The following is a 21,209-nucleotide window of genomic DNA, read 5'->3' as shown; positions in this document are numbered from 1 at the left end:
TGGCTAGCCGGACTAGCGAGTTTGCCCATTTAAAACGGCAGTTGGATGCGGCAGACGCCGACGTCGAGCTTGTTAACAAAAGGCTTGACGAGGCACAGGGTAAGTGTCAATATCTGGTAAATGCCACATAGGAAGAGCAGCATGATGCCAGTATCTTAAATATGTTGTGACTGCAGATGGAGCTGCCACTGTTGAAGCCTTGCGGGCAGAACTTGCCCGAGCCAAGGAACAAGCAAGGTTAGGTAATGCGGCTGCTGTGAAGGCGGCCGAAGAGTTGCAAGCCGAGAAGGTCGTGCATGGCGAGACCCGAGACAAGATGGCCAAGATGGCTGTGGAATTAAAAGCCGCCGCCGACCGTTGCCGGGTTCTTGAAAAGGAAAACCAAGCGAAGGCATCGGACCTTGAGAAGACTGCTGCGATGAAAAAGGATCTCCGCTCTGCTATGAGGGCAAAGAAGGAGGAGCTGCGGGAAGCCGGTGATATTGTAGCTAGGAAATCCTTTATGTTGCGGAGGAAATTCGGAGATCGACGGTATGCCCCTCTGGATCGGCTGTGGAGTTCGGAGGATGTGTATATGGATTTGGCGGCGAGCGCTGCCGATGCGGCCAAGTACTTCCAGGGTCAGACAGACCATGGAGTAGACCAGCTGTTTTGGAGACAATTCCATTCTCCCGAGCATCCACTTTCATTGACTGACCAATTAGCCGAATGGGCCGAACTAAACAGGTTGTCCGGACTCTCTATGAGGTATGTTGTGGATCAGCTGTGGCCGGGAAGGTCAAAACCGAACAGCTATTTTAGCTTGGTGCAGCAGGTCCTTGATGTGGTGTCGCGTATTAATGCGATGAGGAGGTCGGCGTGCATAGAGGGCGCATGAATGACCTTTGCCCGTGTTAAGGCGTATTGGGCGGAGATGGATGCTACCAATGTTGCAACGCGGGATTCGGCTATAGGTCGAAAGGCTGCCGAGCACTACTTTGAAGAAGTTCTTGAGGGTGCCCATTTGATAGAGACCCAGTGCTCAAAAAATATTATATTTGAGTGATATGTAATCTCATTGTAAGCGAAATGCTTTTATAAATTTTTATAAGGTTATTTTTATACTTTTGCCTGAAAGTAATATGATGCCTCCTGGGCGGCCGTTTATGTATACATGTGTATAACCTGAAAGATTGCAGCCGTCGGCTTCAACCCTCACGCATATAATGCGAAGGTGCTCGCAAAAACACGCATTCACACTTAACCCAACATCTTGGTCCTATTAAGGAGGTGATAGCGGAGCGAGCGAGGCAACCGGACTATGATGCTTTAGCACTTTCACTTAGCCATAGGAGTTTGACAGTGGGGCTACTAGATAGCCCCTGGTGGCTCCGCACTCTCCCGATATCGGGGTGCGTACATGCCTGGCCGGGAAACGGCCCTTCGTTAAGGCGGAGGAATTCTAACATTCCCACAGGTCATCAAGTGGTTGACCAGTCTCACGCTATATCATAACAGTCAGTTTTCGGTTTTCTCTACTGAGGTGCTCGTCCGGATGAACCAGGGCACAATCGCAGTAGTTCTCCTGGTGCTACCTTAGCCGGCAAGGAGGAATGTAAGGCACCAAAACACAGGAGCCGGGCAAACCCAACATTTGACCAAAGACAATGATTCGGAGCTGATGCATATAGGGCCAAACTCGCGACGCCGAATACTCCCTAAGATATTCGGTCTTTGTGTTATAAACCGGGCCTAAATAGTGGCCTTTTTAGGAAGCCCCGAGTGTCCAGGTACGTGCATTGTTCTGGCGTGGCCACATGCCAAGACGTCAGCATCCTTCTCAACGGTGGATATGTATCAATAAGAGACAGTAAAAAAGGTTTACGCAGGGTCTTAATCTAAAAAGAATCCTTGGAGCGGGTCCCTGCTGCACGTCTGCGCCTGTGTCTCTGTTGTGCCGTATCCTGGACGGGTGTAGCACGATGATCGTCTGTAAAAGAGAGGAAGTTAAGTGAAAAAGTTGTCGTGCAAAAGGATAGTTTTTAAAGAAACCATGTATAATTCAAGATGATAAGAAATTGCCACTTGTCTGCGCGCGTTGAGCCCCTTGTATTGACAAATAGGGGTGTGACCACTTATTTCCGTATAAATAGCGGCGCCGGACTTGATTTATTAGGTTTAGGCTACTGCCGCCGTCCATCAAGACCCTTGTGAAGTGATATCCGCCAATTACTGGGTCTAATACCAGGGCAGCCCATCCTGCGTGTCGGATTCCTGCTGAGTAATCGCGATGGTCGAAAGTGATCGGTTGAGATGACCAGTGGCAGGACTTCATGGTGATAGGCACTTGGGTATACTTTCCTGGGAGTGCCGCATTTTTTTTCTTTGATTACGTGTAACACGTTTACTGTTTTGACTTCTGGTGGGAATTGCTTTTGTTCCCCCGCGTCTTGCTTGGGGGGCTCGTCCTCGTCTTCACTTGGTGTATCCTCCCCCTTGTGTACAGCGTTGAGCTTGCCGGACTGCTTGAAGACCCAACATTCTCTGTGGGTATGATTAGCAGGTTTACCAGGGGTACTATGAATCTGACATACTTGGTACAGAATTTTATTGAGGCTGGATAGTTCGTCCCTGGTGCCTTTAGGGGGTGGCTTTTGGCCTGGTCGAGAGCTTTTGAATCCGGCATTTACTGTCGTGCCCTTCGTGTTGTCTTCTTTATTCCGGCGTTTGTTATTGTTGTTGCACCGTGATTTCCCGTTTCCATCTCTAACTTTAGATGTACTAGGGTCGCTGGTGCTGCATCTGGCCAGCCAGCTGTCCTCTCCTGCGCAAAAGCGGGTCATGAGGTTTGTTAATGCGGCCATCGTTCTCGGCTTATTTTGGCCGAGGTGTCTGGCGAGCCATTCGTCACGGACGCTATGCTTGAAAGCCACTAAGGCTTCGGCGTCCGGACAGTCGACAATCTGGTTCTTTTTAGTAAGAAACCTGTTCCAAAGCTTTCGGGCTGACTCTCCGGGCTGTTCAGTTATATGACTCAAATTGTCCGCATCCGGAGGTCGGACATAAGTCCCTTGAAAATTTGCCCGAAAGGCGCCTTCGAGCTCTTCCCAACTTCCAATGAAGCTTTCGGGGAGGCCTTTGAGCCAGTGACGAGCTGGCCCTTTGAGCTTGAGGGGTAGGTACTTGATGGCGTGGAGATCATCTCCTCGAGCTCAATCGCCGTTGGGGTCGCAGCCCCCAAGGTGGCGTCCAACCGCCCATCCTCCATCGGCGCAGTTGGCTCCGAATTAAGGGTCGGAGTTGACGCGGGTGCGGCCTCCAGGGCACTGTTCGGCGGCAGAGCTAAATCATGCTCGTCGTGACAGTGCGGCGCACTCGGTAGTGGCTCGAGTCCGTCAAAGATCAAGTCCCCGCGGATGTCAGTCGTGTAGTTTAAACTTCCAAATCTGACCTGACGGCCGGGGGCGTAGCTTTCGATCTGCTCCAGACGGCCAAGCGAATTGGCCCGCAGTGTGAAGCCGCCGAAGACGAAGATCTGTCCGGGGAGGAAGGTCTCACCCTGGACTGCATCGCTATCGATGATCGTAGGAGCTATCGAGCCTGACGGCGGTGACACAGAGGAACTCTCAATGAAAGCACCAATGTCGGTGTCAAAACCGGCGGATCTCGGGTAGGAGGTCCCGAACTGTGCGTCTAGGCCGGATGGTAACAGGAAACAAGGGACACGAAGTTTTACCCAGGTTCGAACCCTCTCGATGGAGGTAAAACCCTATGTCCTGTTTGATTAATATTGATGATATGGGTAGTACAAGAGTAGATCTACCACGAGATCGAGGAGGCTAAACCCTAGAAGCTAGCCTATGGTATGATTGTCGATGTGTACGTTGTCCTACGGACTAAAACCCTCTGGTTTATATAGACACCGGAGAGGGTTAGGGTTACACAATGTCGGTTACAATGGTAGGAGATCTTCATATCCGTATCGCCAAGCTTTCCTTTCACGCCAAGAAAAGTCCCTTCCGGACACGGGACGGAGTCTTCAATCTTGTATCTTCATAGTCCAGGAGTCCGACTGAAGGTATAGTCCGGCCATCCGGACACCCCCTAATCCAGGACTCCCTCAGTTGTCCTTGTTGCTGGTGATCCCCATCAACCACTTCTCCAAGGTATCCTCGCTGACGTCCTCCGGGTGGATCCGAGTGGAATCCTCGATCCCAGAGTACATGCGCATCGGATGATCGCGCGCCTGAAGAGGTTGGATGCGTCGACCGAGAAAGACCTCCAGCAGGTCCATCCCGGTCACCCCGTCGCGGACAAGCTGGACGACCCGCTCGACCAGCACCTTGACCTGCGCCTTCTCTTCTGGAACTACCTTCAGGGGGCGGGCTTCTCCACTCGAGCCAAAGAAAAAGGAGGAAGTCCAGTCGACTGGCCCGGGGTCGGCTGATCCTTGCAGTAGAACCAAGTCGACTGCCAGCCCCGGACCGAGTCGGGAAGAATCATGGCTGGGAAAGTACTCTTGCTCCTCATCTGTATCCCCAGACCCCCACACATCTGGATCACTTGTGTCCTCTCGTCACTCAACTTGGCATTTTTGACCGACTGGGATCGGCAGGTGAAGATGTGTTTGAAAAGACCCCAGTGCGGTCGACAACCCAAGAAGTTTTCGCACATCGACACAAAAGTGGCCAGATAGACTATGGTGTTTGGGGTGAAATGGTGGAGTTGAGCCCCAAAGAAGTTCAAAAAACCCGGAAGAAAGAATGGGGAGGCAGGGAGAATCCGCGATCTACGTGGGTGGCGAGGAGAACACACTCACCCTCCCTCGGCTGCGGCTCGGTTTCGTTCCTCGAGAGCCGTGCTGACTTGTGGGGGATCAATCCCCCCTCCACCAGGTCGTCGAGGTCGTCCTGGGTGATTGTCGAGCGGATCCAGTCGCCCTGGATCCAGCCCACCGGCAGGCCGGATCTCGACGAGGATCCGCCCCGGCTGGTCCGCTTGTCCTTCGCCTTCGCTGTCGCCTTCTTCGCATGTTCCAGCGCCACCGTCCTCTCCTTCCCCATGGCGGCGGGTCGAGCTCGAGTAAAGATCCGACGACGAGGGCGGAAGCGAGCGTGGCAGAGAGATTGAGAGAAGAAGAAGAGAGAATGGGAGCGCACGGGGCAGAGGCCTGGTCCGAGGCCTTTTATAAGGTCGTCATCCGAGTGACTGACTGGTGGACCCAGGCGATCTAAACAAATCCCGCAACAGTCGCGCGCGCAATACATGGCGAAAAAGGTGGCGCAGGGATCGAGGAGACTTGCCTAATCTGTCTCGATAACCTCGGTTCCGTCCGTCTAGCGCACTTCCCAAAACTCGAATCCCGCGAGATCCGCGGAGAGCAGAACAACCTGTCAGACTGAAGACAAACATCCACTACATCATCATTCGGAATCCTACCGTGAAAATTCACTCGACAAAAACCAAGAATGGACCAAGGCGACTGAGAAAGGAGTCGACGTCCTCACCTCAACCCATTGTTCCAGAATGAGATATACTCGTAGCACCAAGAATGGGTCGGAAGTGTTCCCAACTCTTTCCCCACTCAAACCCTGATCCATTCGGGGGCTAATGATGAAGCTATGTACCTAGGGTAGGGTCATGGATCTGTCCAACATACCCTCCCCAAGGACATCTCTACAAAGAATCAGAAGCAGTCGAAGAGAAAACATCATCCACTCGACCATGAAGATGTGCTCACTCGACTTCCTTGAAGACACTTGACCACCTCGAAGACACTCGACCACCAGAAGATGAGAAGCCCTCCACTCTGCAACGGTTGTGACTTAAACCATAGCTTTATGGGCATTTATAACACTTTATTGTAGACGTTACCAGTAACGCCCCACCTTTATGAACATTGAACCCTGTGTAACGGAGGGGAGCTGGGGTCCTGGCGCACTCTATATAAGCGACCCCCTCCTCTGGGACAAGGGTTCGCACTTTTGTAAACTCACACACACACATATATAATACAGTCGACCGCCTCAGGGCACCGAGACGTAGGGCTGTTACTTCCTCCGAAAAGGGTCTGAACTCGTAAAACTCGTGTGTACAACTACTCCATAGCTAGGATCTTGCCTCCTCATACTTACCTCCCATTCTACTGTCAGTCTTAGATCCACGACAGGCAGTGGATGCACCTGAGTGATGTATAATTGGTTCCATAACAGGACACCAAAATGGTTATGGGAAGAAGGAATTGTCCTCGATTCTGCACAACTCCTGCGAGAAGAATTAAGGCAAGCTACGTGCTTCTTTGAACAGAACCCCTGAATATGACAGAACCCATAGTTAACTTCCATGACAGAATAAACACAGGGAAACTACTATCAGCTCTTTTATGCATCTGATAATTGAGAATGTCTATTAGTCCTTTTATTCACAACTCGCAAGCGGACATGTATGGCATGATACTCCTCCTATTGACATACTAAGTATGCTAAAGCCCATAGGCGATGTCATTTCTCATAGATGTGAGCCATTCAGTTTGTGATTGACATTAAAGTTGACTTGCACATGCACTGCCAAAAGTTAAATGCATACTGTTAATTTAATTCAAAATGCACACTAAAGAGAAAGATAATTCTTCTAATCGTATAAGAATCAAGTCATTTAGTTTTTCACCCTAAACTAAATTACTGAATTGTAGTGATGGTTGTCAGTTGGCAAAAACAGTTCCTCATTTTGGATAAATGTCGTGTGAATTGCTTAGTGCTTATTCAGAGGAACTGATCATAAATGTACAGTAGTACCCAAACTCCCTTATGGTGTCGTTTGCTGTATTCGTATTTCAGAGTTGACATACAAACAGTGTTAAAAGCATATTTTTAAAAGGATTTCGTGCAGGCACACGGAAATTATTATTAGCTTTTGATTCACAACATCAAAACCACACAGTCAAGCACAATCAGCATATTTTTAAAAGGATTGTGGCACCGTACTTACTCCTATAAAAGTGGACTTTAAAATAGAGTTCACGAACTAAGCTCTGAAGACTTACTCCTATAAAAGTGGACTTTAAAATAGAGTTCACGAAGTAAGCTCTGAAGATGAATAGTCCTCAAACTTTATTATAAGAAGAATTATTTGTCAGACTCAACTGCAGTTCATTGCGGTGCTTTTGTCTTTCACATCTGACGCATACTCAATTACTCATCACATCCAATGGGCACAACACACATTACTTGCGTATCAGCCAGAAGAGCAGCACACACTACTTGCATATCAATGGGCAGAGAAGATGTACCCAATTTTAACTAGGAGAGGAATGCACAATTCACAGAGATGATGGAGGCGCAATAAAGAATCCCGCCGTGGTCGGGAGAGGGACGCCAAGGCGTCGCTTGGGGGGAACGCATCAGCCACCTGCCGCAGCGGAGGGTTGGGCGGTGGTGTCGAACAGCGCTAAGACGCCGGGGAAGGGGCACGGAGGTGGTGTGCCTTGCGCCCTCGGGCTCGTGCGTGAGGTGCCGCGGGTAGCGGCGGGAAGGATAAGAGGAGGAGGAGGGAGGAGTGCCTTACTGAACTTTCAGCGCCCAAGTCGAGGTAGTCGAGGCGGAGCATGCGTAGACGCCGGGCCGTCACAGCAGCTGAGGCACCGAGCCGAGCTGGTGACCCATGGATGCGGGGGCGCATGGAGGCACGCGGAGGACGTCTCCAATATGGAGGATCAAAGGAGAGAGGTTAGGGGTGCCGCGCCGGGGAGAGAAAGGAATCGGCGGAGAGCGGTGGTAGGGAGAAATGATCTACTCCATCCGTTTACTTTTATAAGTCTTTTTAAACAACCAAAATTAATCTGTATTGTGTGCTGTCTAAAATGTCTACAAGGCTTTATAAAAACTAGCAAATATGCCCGTGCGCGGGAGATAAAAAATTATGGCTAACCAAATAAGTATGACTCAATATCCTGATATATGAGCGTATTCTATTTTCACATAGTGGTTCACCATGTTGCCATTTTTTTCTCACCCTAGCCGATGATGGTCGGATGTTCACGTGATCACAATACACTCGACATGGTAAATCCTAAGGCTATGAGTTTGCCAGTGCATGCCACACTTGTCACTATGTTGCGCAAGGGAACGTTTAAAACTTTAAAAACAAATCGCATTGACCACGAGCTACTCCCAACGTCAAGACATATAAAGACTTTCGAAAGACTAATCAAATTCTAGACATAAAATACTTTTGAATTAGTGAACAGTTTTTCGAAACGACAAACATTTTTTTATCTCAAAAAATTCATGAACATTAGTTTTGTTTACAATTTTGTTGAATGTATGAACCGGTTTCGTATTCATTAACATTTTTTGACTCAACAAAAAAATTTTGAATCGATGAACTTTCTTTTAAATTGGGGAACAAAATTAAAAAACAACTATTTATTATTATTATTGTGAACATTTTCTAAAATTTCATGGATATTTTTTTTCAGATTCCCGAATATGTTTTGAATACACGTTCATTTTTTCAAAATCATGAACATGATTTTATTTCCTAACCATATTTTAAAAATTGTGATTTTTTTATAATTTTGCAAACAGTTTTGCAAAACCACCAACAACATTTTTTGAATCTGCAAACTTTTAATGATTTTCTAAACATGTTTGAATTCACATATATTTTTTATTTTTTATTAGACTTAATTTATTTTTTTGAAAACTCGCAACTTTTAGAATATGAAAATCCAGAATTAATTTAAAGATGAAAGAAGAAAGAAAACAGAATGAGAAAAGAAAAGACAAAATAGTAAAATGAAAAAACTCAGAGGAGTGAAGCCCCACACATGGGCCGGCCCATGAACGCATACATGAGTAGGACATGTGTGAGAAAAGAAAGATAAAAATTGTGAAAGTTGGGGATAGAATATGTTTTGAATACACGTTCATTTTTTCAAAATCATGAACATGATTTTATTTCCCATCCATATTTTAAAAATTGTGATTTTTTTTATAATTTTGCGAACAGTTTTGCAAAACCACCAACAACATTTTTTGAATCTGCAAACTTTTAATGATTTTCTAAACATGTTTGAATTCACATATATTTTATATTTTTTATTAGACTTTTTTTTTTGAAAACTCGCAACTTTTAGAATATGAAAATCCAAAATTAATTTAAAGATGAAAGAAGAAAGAAAACAGAATGAGAAAAGAAGACAAAATAGTAAAATGAAAAAACTCATAGGAGTGAAGCCCCACACATGGGCCGGCCCATGAACGCATACATGAGTAGAACATGTGTGAGGAAAAAAAAGATAAAAATTGTGAAAGTTGAGGATCGAACCCTGGCCTCGCCGCTAAAAGAGCGATTAGTCAACCACTCCGCTACTTCTTATTTTGTGACCTCTACTCGTCGCACCCTATAAAACAACGAAGGAGGTGTCGTTTTTGGTCCGAAAAAACGAATCGTTTTTCCACTTACGGATGCCATTGATGGGTAATTTTAACCAACTTGAAGGATAATTTCAATAACGAACGACCAGAAACGATAGCCGCTTTATTAGTAGGTAAAGAGATAAAGATAAAGATAAGCAGAAGGAGCAATTTGTTTTGTAGCTGCTAGGCGCTATGCGGATGTAGGACATCAAAACAACATCCACCTTCTAGACCATACGATCAAGACTTCCTTCCCGTTCTATTGATGGAAGTCAACTCAGCATGGTTTGTCTTTTCCCGCAAAAAAAAGCATGGTCTGTCTTTTCTTCCTCTTTGCAAAACAACGCACACACATTCTCGCCTGAGTAGCAAACTCCAATGGCATCGAAGAAAGCCGGCAGCACCAGCTCGCAACACTCTACCTTTGCAGCATCCTCGTCGCAGCATCGTCGAAGCACCCTCGAGCCGTCGTTGCAGCACGGCAGCCCACCGTAGTACCACTCATTGTGAGCATCGTCGGCCGGCGCCACTCGCAGTAGCGGCTCGCAGCAACACCACCGCGATAGCAAACTCTGACGGATTCGCGGCAAGCTCGTCACGGATGTCGCAACAGTTGAGCCGCCATCACAACCGAGATGTCATCGCCGCAGCATGGCTGGAGCAGCCGGACCGCCGTCGCAGTTGGTCATCGCAGCATGGCTGGAGCAGCTGGACCGCCATCGTAGCAGGTCGCCGCAGCAGGTCGTCGCAGCATGGCTGGAGCAGCCGAACCACCGTCGCATTGCAGCATGCCCCGTAGTACCTCTCCGACGAGATCTTGCTGGATAGAGGACAAGAGAGATAGAAGAAAGGGAGGAGGATGAAGCGGCGACATGCTGATTTCGGGGAAAACCTGGGGTTGGAGAGAATTTGCGAAGAGATAAGGGGAGAGAGGAGGAAGTGCTGGGTGGGGCCTTTAGGACGCGTGTCGAGCGGAGGACACGGCTAAAGCGAGGATGTCTACATCCGGATGAATATAAGCAAATTTGCTGCTTGATATTTTCACGGAGGAAGTACAGATAAGGTGGAGGTGGGTTCGGGTGTGCACGGGCGGAGCTAGGCTAATTCAAGGGTATGCAATGCATACCCAATGATTTTTGCAAAAAAAATCAGTATATAAGCTTCTATATGCATGTATATACCGGATGGCTGTCTAGTTACGAGTACAGGATGGAGAAATGAAGAAGAGAACGATTCAGCGTCGTTTGGGCCTTTATTGGGCTGCCACGTTGCTAGTACAGTGCTACTAGGCCTTGTCCTTTAGGCTTGACGCTGGCTTTTGATGGAAGTCCAGGAACCAGCCCTCCCAGTCAACGTGTGACTACGATTCCGTGGATTGAACTGGCGCATCTAAAACATTGCGCACAGCCCATCTAGCAGGCAAGTCACCAACGGCTGCGTTGTGCGTGCGCAATTTCACCCATCGTCTCATCTCATTATGATTTGTCATATTTTTTTAATCTTTTCTCCAAATTGTTTAACCATAATAGATGATTGTTTTTATTTCTTAATTTTGTTTTAATTAAATTATTGGAAACCAATACTAATATGATTGCCTGGTCAGTTTCTTTTCAAGTAAATTCTTGATGCAAATAAAGAAATATGTCATCATTTCTCGCTTCCAAAAAGGCGATCGTAGGGACATATCCTAATTCTCCTTATACTTGAAATATAGGTAAATTGTTACGGACATATGTCACTACAAAGAATAATTTACAGTTTTGTTATGAACTTTTATGTCTTATTATATCGTTGTGTACAAAAAAACTTCGCATACCCATGTCGAAAATCCTGGCTTCGCCACTGGGGGTGTGGGACGTGGGAGGTGGGATCACAGTCAACAACACATGTTATTGTATCGTGGTAGACATGCGTTGCTGTGAGGAGGTCTATATTGGAGTGAACCTTTAGTTATCATGAGTTATTCCCTTTGCTTCAAGATACTTTACAACATTCGAGGTAAGGTATATCCGTATGCTCCCGAGTCATTCTCATGCTTACTATATTAGTCTTCTTGTTACCAGTTTTGTTCTTTTTCTCGTTGACATATTCTGGCATCCTTGTGACCTAGTCACCTATGTATGGTCAGACAATGATGGATGCCGTCACACCGAGAGCGCCCTAGAAATATCTCTCCATCGTCGGAGGAGCAATTCCCACTATTGAGCTATCTAGCCCCTTGTCATACTTTCCGATGAACCTCAAAGTTGCCGTTATGATCATCGTGTTACAGATGACATTTGAGCAACACCAAAGTCTATCGTCCGGTAAGAAGTGATTACGATACTCTCAAGGTCCAAGGAACTAAAGCACATTTAACTCTCTGTGTTGTATCGATTGACTTGTGACGATTAAATCTCAAAGTATAACAAACAAGTTGGCTCAATTCAATATGATTATTCTTCTAACATCATACTCTCAATATTGTTTTGGGACTATCGTTGCACTTAATGATATCCCAAGATCCGCAAAACATGATCAATATACAACACTTGAGCTAGTCCCAGAGACGAGACTAGGAATCAGGTTTTACTGTTTATCATTCAACACATGCTAATTATTTTCTCGTTGAATCACATATTCCAGAATCATAACAGTTATAGCATAGAATTATAAACGTGAAAATAAAGAATACAATATTAGTGCTTCTAGGGCATATTTCCAACGGTTCTCTTCTCCCTCCTCTAGTTCTTTGGCAACAACAAGCTTTGGATAGTGAAGCGATGCCGGACCGTGACACGTGTATGCGTGCAATCCGTAGAGAAGACACACTTTCGGTCATTGGTTTGAGGGGTCGTTCGTAAATGGTTCAAGAGACTTCATCAACGACCTACACCAGCGCTTCTTCGGCTGCAACTCGTAGTTAGTAGTGATCCGATCTATACCTCTATATGCATCTTCATAGTGATCCAGTTCTTGATTGTAGGACGGTTTTTTTTGTTTTCTACTATGTTTCCGAACACTTACAAGCAGATTCCGGGACCGGACAATATAAATGCATGTGACTACGTTGTTGAGAAAAATACAAGCAAGATAGATTACAACCCACGACTAGGATACCTAAGCTCCACGACAGTGACCTCGGGAGGGGGATGGTGCTAAGTGTCGCCGTTGCCGAGCCCGAAAACAGACTTAGGTCTTCACCCGGAACCCTGGCACAGAGAGGATAACCACGATGACGTCCTCAAGAGGAGAGCAACACCCGCTAGTGTCGCCTTGGTCGGCTCCCAGGTGCAGAGCTTCTGCTTGGCAGCTCACCTGTAACACCCTCGATGCGGCTATATCTCCCACGTGTCGAAGCACGACTTAGAGGCATAACCGTATTGAAAGCAATGTCGCAAGTGAGGTAATCTTCACACAACCCATGTAATACATAAGGGACAAAGATACATAGTTGGCTTACAATCGCCACTTCACACAATACATGAATAAAGCATTACACCATCCAGATACAATCAAGGTCCGACTACGGAACCAAAATAAAATAAGACTACCCCAAAGCTACACAGATCCCCGATCGACCCCAATTGGGCTCCACTACTGATCAACTAGAACGAAACAACACAAAGGACAAGATATTCATCGAGCTCCTCCTTGAGCTCGGTTGCATCACCTGCACGGTATCATCGGCACCTGCAAACTGGTTTTGGAAGTATCTGTGAGTCATGGGGACTTAGCAATCTCACACCCTCGCGATCAAGACTATTCAAGCTTATAGGTAAGGTAAAGGTATGATGTGGAGCTGCAGCAAGCGACTAGCATATATGGTGGCTAACATACGCAAATGAGAGCGAGAAGAGAAGGCAAAAGCACGGTCGAACAACTATGATCAAGAAGTGATCCTAAAACAACCTACGTCAAGCATAACTCCAACACCGTGTTCACTTCCCGGACTACGCCGAGAAGAGACCATCACGGTTACACACGCGGTTGATGTATTTTAATTAAGATCAACTTCAGGTTTTCTACAACCGGACATTAACAAATTCCCATCTGCCCATAACCGCGGGCACGGCTTTCGAAAGTTCAAATCCCTGCAGGGGTGTCCCAACTTAGCCCATCACAAGCTCTCACGGTCAACGAAGGATATTCCTTCTCCCAAGATAATCCGATCAGACTCGGCATCCCGGTTACAAGACATCCTCGACAATGGTAAAACAAGTCCAGCAAGACCACCCGATGCGCCAACATCCCGATAGGAGCTGCACATATCTCGTTCTCAGGGCAACACCGGATAAGCAACCCGTACAACTAAAACCAGCCCTCGAGTTTCCCCGAGGTGGCGCTGCAAGGGGCTCTAGTTTGGACCAACACTTAGACAAGCACTGGCCCGGGGGGGTTAAAATAAAGATGAGCCTCGGGATGCGTGACTCCCAAGGGAAAAAGGCTAGGTGGCGAATGGTAAAACCAAGGTTGGGCCTTGCTAGAGGAGTTTTATTCAAAGCGAACTATCAAGGGGTTCCCATTATAACCCAACCGTGTAAGGAACGCAAAATCCGGGAACATAACACCGATATGACGGAATCTAGGGCGGCAAGAGTGGAACAAAACACTAGGCATAAGGCCGAGCCTTCCACCCTTTACCAAGTATATAGGTGCATTAATTAAATAAGAGATATTGTGATATCCCAACAAAATATCCATGTTTCAAACATGGAATAAGCTCCAATCTTCACCTGCAACTAGCAACGCTATAAGAGGGGCTGAGCAAAGCAGTAACATGACCAAACAATGGTTTTCTAGGACAAGGTGGGTTAGAGGCTTGGCTCAACAATATGGGAGGCATGATATAGCAAGTGGTAGGTATCGCAGCATAGGCATATCAAAAGAGCGAGCAACTAGCAAGCAAAGATAGAAGTGATTTCGAGGGTATGGTCATCTTGCCTGAAATCCCGCAAGGAAGAAGAACGAGTCCATGAAGAAGACAAACGGACGTAGTCGAACGGATCCTCACAACACGACGTTACCGGATTACTGAGAAGAAGTACACCGGAAAGAAAGCAAACAACATAGTAAACAACCACTACAACAACATGGCATGATGCATGTCCGGTTTAATGAAGCATGGCATGGCAAAATGCACAAACAACCCTACAAATTAAGTGGAGCTCAATATGCAACTCCGTTGCATATTGACGAAACACCACGTGACTTATTTAGTTCGATCTCGTTTATGTACCCAACAAGATTAAATGTTGATTAACATGGCAAGAGGTGAAGCTAAGTAAAACTACCTATCTAGTCAAGTTTAAATGAGGCCGGAAGCAATGAACAACAATTCCGGAAACTCCTCATGTGCATTTATTAGGTTTGGTACTGTTCTGCCCTAAACCATATTTTAGAGTTGTTAAACATGCAAGATGAGTGCACCATGTTAAACTAGGCATTTTCCTACCCCATTTACATATAAAGTTTATTAAATTTGGAGCTACGGTTGAATAGTTATGAATTAAATCATTTTATCATGGCATATGAAAAAAGTTAACCAAACAACATTTTAAACATGGATGAAATTTGCAAATTATGAAACTAGATGAAATTCTAGTCAAGTTTCATATATAAAACATTTACATGCGATGCACGGTTTGAGAGTTACGATATGCATGGAGCTTAGGGGGTTATCTGCAAAACTGCCAAAGTACTGCATAATTGCTAAAATCGCAGGGTAGAAAAAAAGGCAATGGGCTATAACAGGGGGCGGCTGTGCACTCACCAAGGGCCAAGGCCCAGCTGAAGAGGGGGGAGGCCAGGCGGGCCGGATCTGGCGCATTGGGCCTGGCTTGGCGCTGGCTGACCCAGACGCACGAGGCGGGGAGGCTACGGGCGCGTCTCCTCTGTTCGACAGGAAAGACAGAGGAGCAGCGGTGCTGGAGCACGTGACGCTGGCTCGCGCGGGATGGAGACGACACGAGGAACAGCGGGGAAGGAAAGGGCGTCGCCGGAGGTGGCAGGGTCGGCGGATCCAGGGCACAGGCGCAATATTCAAGGAGGGTCTCGCCGGATCCGCGGTGGCAGGGGCCGGACGAGCTCCGGGCGCCATGGCGTCGTTGTTCCTGTCCAGGCCAAGAGAGGGAGAGTGGGGAGGTCAGAGAGAGATAGGAAGGAGAGGACGGAGAAGAGGTGCGGCGACCTACTGGTGGTGGGGGAACTCCGGCGACACCGAACTACAGAAGGCGGGCCTTGGCGTCGGCTGGAGGAGGTCATCCATGGCGCTGCTCTTGAGTACCTGAGAGAGAGAGAGAGAGGGAGGTACGTGAGAGAGAGAGAGAGAGAGAAAACGGGAGAGGAAGGAGAAGAAGACAGAGAGGAGCAGGACAAGGCCGGTCCTGGTCGTGGTCGCCGGCAGCAGGGTCGCTGGAGGGCGCGGCCTGCTGGGTCCTGAGGCGACACTGGGTCTGGGGGGTTGAGCAGAGGAGCTTAGTGGGGGTGGATCGATGGGTGGATCGGGAAGGCACAGGAGACTGCCATTTGGGTGGATGGGGAAAAAACGAGGTGGATCTGGCGATGATCCCGAGAGGATTTGAAGTGGCGGCGGGCAGGAGGATGGAAGGGACAAGTGTCCTAAAAGCTAGGGTTCGGTCTGATTATATAGGTAGGGGGGTTAGAAGAGGCAAGCTTTGGACCCTCCGATCGTAATCGGACGGACGAGAATAAATATGTTAGGAAGTCCAATTAACAAAACGGAGACGTTTTGTAGATGTTTGGGGATGATCCGGACACAACGGTAGCGACAGCCCGGGTCGGGTCCGGGACAATTTTCGGACGCGCGCGCGAGGAGGGCCGTGGGATGACGAGAGAGGTTAGGTTGAACCTGGCGGTAGGTAGTGGGCTGTGTAGACGGTCTCGAGCTGAGAGAAGAGAAGAGAGGGAGGCCCGGCGACTGTTTCCGGAGACCGAAAACGTCCGACGTTAGACCGGCTATATTGTCGCTATAGTTAATCGTTGGGGCGTCAAACGAACTCCGAATGCGATGAAACTTGACATGCGGTCTATCTACACTATAATAAGACCACACGCAAACTTTCATCCCATTCCGAAAACATTTTACGGCCACTTATAAAATACTATTTCGGACATGCCGCGGACGCGTGCAAGTGTGTCTGGGCTCAGAACGGACAACGGACGGAACAAGGAGTCCTGGACGGATGCAAGTTTCAAAAACATGACGATGCAATGCACATGATGACATGATGAAATGCAACACGCAAGCAAATGACATGGCAACGACAGCGAATAACTAGACGACACCTGGCACATCGGTCTCGGGGCATTACAACACTCCACCACTACGAGAGGATCTCGTCCCGAGATCTAGAATGGCACCGGAGGGAAAAACGAAAGAGAAAGAGAAGGGGTAAAACTAGGTTGCTTCTTCGACAAACGAGTGAAACCAAAGAACCTTGCAAGGTTAAGCCATTTCGAGAAAAGAATACAATGGAGATGAACGAAGTTGAAAACACTCCGTTAGGAAAGAGGAACAAGGAAGAACAAATTCGGACAACACTCCGGTTGAAAAGAGATGCAAGACTAGATAAGATGAAAAGAACTTGAGCAGAGGACACGACACTCCGGATAAATGGATAAGCACGAAGAGAACATAGTCCTCACAACTCGAGAATATGAGAGAAAAGAGCAACATCACCATGCCTCCGGAACAAAAGAATAGAAGTTGGATCGTTGGAAAGGAAAGAGTTGAGAAGAAAATGGCATCTTCTACCACAATATAATTTCAGAAACATCCTTAGAAAGAAGTATTGAACGGAGTTGTTGGAAAACCAACAACGAAAAGAGTATTCCTGTTGTGGGCTTATGGAAAACATCTCAAGAACTTGAGGTGAGAACCTGCCACTAATGAAAACAATGGATTAGATTGATATCAACAAGGGGACAAGAAACTTATTTCACTGGGAGGATAAATGAAGAACTTGGGCCATTTATAAGCACCATAAATAGCAACAATCCTTAGGGAAAGTTTTTGGTGAAGTATAACCCAAGATAATTTCAAAGAAGAGATAGATGGTTTGAAAAGATGTCTTGAGCGAAGAGGAAATGATGGATTTAGATATGTCACTCTTGAAAAACTTGTGATCCATGAAACACGAAGGGAAATTATCAATAATGACATAACACCACCTCAAAAGAGGAGATATGAAAGAATTACACTTCGAAATGCAAGATGAAGAAAACTTGATCTCCTCTGAAAAGAATCTCGATGAACACTTCAAGAAGGAATTAAATCCTTTATGAACCATCAAGTAGAGGCTTCGTGAGAACTCCGGTAATAAAAGGATGATAGAAAGAAATAGAAGTTGAAAACACAAGTTGAATCCTTGCAATGATTTAGATGAATCTTCATGGTGATATAATAGCGAGAGCTTGGAACTCTTGGAAAAGAAAAGATAAAGCCTCCCGAACCGAGAATGTGATAAGATGAACCTCCGGAATAAGGAATTAATCATTTGGATGAAACAAGAATAAGAATTGCATTATGTTTATCCTTCACCAATTTAAATTGAGAAGGATTTGGCATACTACTTATTCTCGTAGAAAGGATTAAGATAGATATATCGCAAACTTGGGAAGGTCTTCAATGAACCACCGGTATGATTGAAGCAACGAATAAATTGATATGATAAATGAAGGAAGAGAAATCTTGAATGAACCACCGTAAGAATTAAAAAAAACGAAGTAAAGGGATGAATCACCGGGTAAGTATTGTGAAATGAACGAAGAAAGGATAACGAAACACCGGGAAGAATTAGAGAACAAATGAAGATACTTGAGACAAACTAGATACATGAGAATGAAGGGATCGCGAACTTATTAGAGATCACTTGAACGATGCACCGGTAAGATTGGAGAATGATAACTGGGAACTGACATGAATAATTCTGAGATGATGGGCTCCGGAGAAACAAACTGAAAATGCTCTGAATTACTCTGGATGGGTGAAAAGAATTCTCACAATCGAAAACAACCGAGAGGATAGCAACAAGCTAGAACCACGAATCTTTGAGAGAACGGATAAGATATGAAGGTAAAACTCTCCTTCGGTCTACAAAATCCAAGAATGACGACGAGAGACACCACCATGAATTGTTGAGATACTCCGGGATAAATAAGAATAGAAAAGTTGAACCAACGATGAAAAGAATTTGCAAGATCTTGGAGAAGACATTTGACTGATGATAATTCATTCTTATGTCAAACTTCGAAATGAATTTGAGAATAACTCTGGTAAAAATTAGAAGAGTCGGGTAAGATCCTGGAAAATGATATGATCGACAAAGCTTGAATTGAATCCACCGGAAAAGAAAAAAATGAAGAATGATGATCTTGAAGCTCCATTAGAATCTTCATGGGAATCACCGGATAAGAACATTGGCGGAAAGAACGAGAAACTTTACAACCATAAGATGGATACTTGATTCAGAAATCTGAGCCCTTGAAGAAAAAAGGGTGGGAGGGTGGGTAAAACAAAGGCAATTCGGGACGGACGAAACAAACACCGTTGAGAAAAGTTGAGATTGAATCTTTCGGATGTTGAAAATGAACGGATCCTTTGACGAGAAACACACCGGTTGAAAAGGAATTGGGATGACAACCTCGATGATCAAGAAGGATTGGTATTCACATAGGAGTATGAGAACACCACTTAGAAAAGGTATGGAATCAACACTTGACATTGAAGCAACTCGAGTACCACAACTCAAAACAAAACAAAAGATTGGCTTGCAGAATAAGTCGGAACAAACATATGATAGAGATTTCGTCCGAAGTTTTCGTGGTGGGGCCTACACGGGCTCGATCGTACAACACCATCATGTACAAGGCAGTGCACATGACATACGAAGCGTCCCCGAATTGGCATAGCCAAGGACTCTTTAAGACACAATGAGACCACTGTAAAACCAACCGTGGATAGGCGGACCACTAGACGTTGAACCACAATTTCATATCATAGGGTTTAGCAACATCTAGGGTTTTAATTTCTTCAATCCCACTTTTATCAATTTTAGCATCAAGATCAAAAAATTCCGAATTCTTGGAACGCCTTCTAGGTAAAGGTGGATCATATTCAGTCCCATCATTATCAAGATTCATATTGCAAAACAAATATTTAATAGGGGACACATCAATAACTTTTAGATCTTCATCTTTATTTTCATAGGAACTAGAAGAACACGCTCTTATAAAGGCATCTTTCTTAGCACGCATCCTGGCGGTTCTTTCTTTGCACTCATCAATGGAAATTCTCATGGCTTTGAGAGACTCATTGATATCATGCTTAGGTGGAATAGATCTAAGTTTCAAAGAATCAACATCAAGAGAAATCCTATCAACGTTCCTAGCCAACTCATCAATCTTAAGCAATTTTTCTTCAATCATAGCATTGAAACTCTTTTGCGAAGTAATAAATTCTTTAATATTAGATTCAAAATCAGAGGGCATCTTATTATAATTTCCATAAGAATTGTTGTAGGAATTACCATAATTATTAGAGGGATTACTAGGATAAGGCCTAGGATTGAAATTTCCTCTGTATGCGTGATGTCTACTACACAACCTTCTTCTTGTAGACGTTGTTGGGCCTCCAAGTGCAAAGGTTTGTAGGACAGTAGCAAATTTCCCTCAAGTGGATGACCTTAGGTTTATCAATCCGTAGGAGGCATAGGATGAAGATGGTCTCTCTCAAGAAACCCTGCAACCAAATAACGAAGAGTCTCTTGTGTCCCCAACACACCCAATACAATGGTAAATTGTATAGGTGCACTAGTTCGGCGAAGAGATGGTGAAACAAGTGGTATATGGATAGTAGATAAAGGTACTTGTAATCTGAAATTATAAAAACAGCAAGGTAACTAATGATAAAAGTGAGCGTAAACGGTATTGCATTGTGTGGAAATAAGGCCTAGGGTTCATACTTTCACTAGTGTAAGTCCTCTCAACAATACTAACATAATTGGATCACATAACTATCCCTCAACATGGAACAAAGAGTCACTCCAAAGTCACTAATAGCGGAGAACAAACGAAGAGATTATGGTAGGGTATGAAACCACCTCAAAGTTATTCTTTCCAATCAATCCGTTGGGCTATTCCTATAAGTGTCACAAACAGCCCTAGAGTTCGTACTAGAATAACACCTTAAGATACAAATCAACCAAAACCCTAATGTCACCTAGATACTCCAATGTCACCTCAAGTATCCGTGGGCATGATTATACGATATGCATCACACAATCTCAGATTCATCTATTCAACCAACACAAAGGACCTCAAAGAGTGCCCCAAAGTTCTACCGGAGAATCACGACGAAAACGTGTGCCAACCCCTATGCATAGGTTCATGGGCGGAACCCGCAAGTTGGTCACCAAAACATACATCAAGTGAATCACATGATATCCCATTGTCACCACAGATATCCACGCCAAGACATACATCAAGTGTTCTCAAATCTTTAAAGACTCAATCCGATAAGATAACTTCAAAGGGGAAACTCAATTCATTACAAGAGAGTAGAGGGGGGAGAAAACATCATAGGATCCAACTATAATAGCAAAGCTCATGATACATCAAGATCGTATCACCTCAAGAACACGAGAGAGAGAGAGAGAGAGAGAGAGAGATCAAACACGTAGCTACTGGTACATACCCTCAGCCCCGAGGGAGAACTACTCCCTCCTCGTCATGGAGAGCATCGGGATGATGAAGATGGCCACCGGAGAGGGATTTCCCCCTCCGGTAGGGTGCCGGAACGGGTCTAGATTG

The 21,209-nt window shown here is 45.7% G+C and overlaps 1 long non-coding RNA gene across 2 annotated transcripts; it reads right to left on the bottom strand.

Annotated features, from left to right (window-relative positions):
• Positions 1-13,043: 13,043 nt before the first annotated feature.
• On the bottom strand, positions 13,044-15,979 carry LOC119319544. 2 transcript variants are annotated; one of them, XR_005154517.1, is made up of 3 exons: positions 15,572-15,979; positions 15,151-15,490; positions 13,044-13,077 (listed from the first exon to the last, which is right to left on the bottom strand). It is a non-coding gene; the product is annotated as an uncharacterized LOC119319544 (long non-coding RNA). The 2 variants fall into 2 exon arrangements; XR_005154516.1 differs by lacking the exon at positions 13,044-13,077 and adding an exon at positions 14,356-14,411.
• Positions 15,980-21,209: the final 5,230 nt, after the last annotated feature.

Source organism: Triticum dicoccoides, chromosome 6A, assembly GCF_002162155.2.
Source record: "Triticum dicoccoides isolate Atlit2015 ecotype Zavitan chromosome 6A, WEW_v2.0, whole genome shotgun sequence".
Classification (NCBI taxonomy): Eukaryota; Viridiplantae; Streptophyta; class Magnoliopsida; order Poales; family Poaceae; genus Triticum; species Triticum dicoccoides.
Note: the sequence above shows the minus strand (reverse complement) of the source record. Positions and strands in the feature narration are given on the sequence as shown.